The following is an 800-nucleotide window of genomic DNA, read 5'->3' on the forward strand; positions in this document are numbered from 1 at the left end:
CCCAAAAATGGTATGAGGTCCGTTAAGGTCTTGAAATTTAGGTCTCTCGATGCCCTACACGAAGCACCCTTCGGGGTGCCTGGAATTATATTCGACCACCGGTTCCATTCGCCTATAAGGCTATTCTATACTCTAAAATGCAGCGAAAAATGCCTAAAACTGGGGTATGCACCATCGAAGTTATCTCAGCATCCCTGCATCTGACGAGGCTGGGACCAATTTTCCCTTTTAGGGGACTCTAAACCCTACAAGAAGCACCCCTTGGGGTGCCTGGAATGATATCTGGTCACCGTCAACTTAACGCGTCAAAGTATGCCATTTTTTGCGACTGTTCGTACCTTTAACGCGCTCCCATATAGCTTGTAAGGGGGAGCTAATCTCGAAGATATCTCCGGACCCAAAAATGGTATGAGGTCCGTTAAGGTCTTGAAATTTAGGGCTCTCGATGCCCTACACGAAGCACCCATCGGGGTGCCTGGAATTATATTCGACCACCGGTTCCATTCGCCTATAAGGCTATTCTATACTCTAAAATGCAGCGAAAAATGCCTAAAACTGGGGTATGCACCATCGAAGTTATCTCAGCATCCCTGCATCCTGACGAGGCTGGGACCAATTTTCCATTTTAGAGGACTCTAAACCCTACAAGAAGCACCCATTGGGGTGCTGTGATGATATTCAGTCATGGTTTTTAACGCGTCAAAGTATGCCAACTTTCGCGACTTTTCGTACTTTTAGCGCGCTCCCATATAGCTTGTAAGGGGGAGCTAATCTCGAAGATATCTCCGGACCCAACAATG

This window comes from Mya arenaria, chromosome 6 (genome assembly GCF_026914265.1).
Source record: "Mya arenaria isolate MELC-2E11 chromosome 6, ASM2691426v1".
Taxonomy (NCBI): Eukaryota; Metazoa; Mollusca; class Bivalvia; order Myida; family Myidae; genus Mya; species Mya arenaria.